A 1290-nucleotide genomic window follows, 5' to 3' on the forward strand; every position below is an offset into this window, starting at 1 on the left:
GATTTTTCTAACAAATATTTCTTTAGAAAAAATAATGTAATCCATTTATTTTAATTTTTCAAGGTTTTGTTAAACAATTCAGATAATATTGTGTTGAAAATGAGGAATAACCAATAGATAGTTTAGTTGAAAATTTATTACTTCGTAGATTTTAACGGACCAGGCTGTATTAAAACGGACTCTTATTTTGAAATACCGAGTTGCTAATGCCGGAAGTACCGCTGACGGTTGCTGTTGGCCAGAGTTAAGTAAATAAAGAAAAGTGCTGGTGTTATGTGGAAGTTGAATACAACTGAAGTCACTCCCGGTGGACTGGTGGGCATGTGGATTTATTCACCACTCGGCAGACACAACAACGATCTATAAAGATCAATAAAAAATAAAAGAATAATCCACTGCTAGTTTAGGAAACGGCGTCCCCTATATTTCCGGTTTGCAATGGCGCCATTTCCATTTGGCTCAGGCCTCGGGTACAACCCCGCCCCTTATGTTTTGCTGCAGCAGTGTTGCCAGGTGTACGATAATTATCGTATTTGTACGATAATTTGGCCCTCTGTACGATGTACGATCAATAATCCCAAAAATCCCATAATGTACAATAATTTGACCGCTCCAATGTGTGACGTAACTGACCCGACACGCGGCTCGCTGACATGAGAGGTGGCGGGTTGTGGAACACAGCAGTGCTGATTTAGCGACTTTCTCGCTATATTTACAGACTTTTCAGACCCTCTAGATACTGTTAATCAGAAAAGTGACTAGTGAAAATCTAGTGACTGCATTTCTGGTGTTTTTGAGACTTTGAGAGACTCTGCCGTGAACACATTTCTCCATTGTGCTGCTGAGAGCTCCTCCTCCCCGGTCCCAGAGCACCGACAGCAGGCTTCTTCACGCTGCGTCTCTCCCTGCTGCAGGTAGATATCCATCCCATCCAGACATGAAATYAATACTGCTGCTGCTGACTGATCCATGATGGGATGTTAATAAAAACATTTCTATGGTTAAAATAGATCCCTTTGCCGGCCCCAATAGAAAGGAGGGTTAGAGCTGTGACAGCAAAATAAAAAATATATATTAATCTATCTTGGAGCAACAGATGAAACTTTTTATGTTCTCTTGACATAGCCTACTACTGTCTCTAAAAAGAAGGCTGGCTGCCGTTTTTAACCCTTTTAAAACTCTACTTCCTACCAAAGAATCAAACATCCAATGTCACAAAAAGGATGATTCATATATTGAGTTGAATGTAGAATCTGTCTCTAAAATAGATACGAAAGTGTTTATTTATGT

This window comes from Austrofundulus limnaeus, unplaced genomic scaffold (genome assembly GCF_001266775.1).
Source record: "Austrofundulus limnaeus strain Quisiro unplaced genomic scaffold, Austrofundulus_limnaeus-1.0 Scaffold206, whole genome shotgun sequence".
NCBI classification, from domain to species: domain Eukaryota; kingdom Metazoa; phylum Chordata; class Actinopteri; order Cyprinodontiformes; family Rivulidae; genus Austrofundulus; species Austrofundulus limnaeus.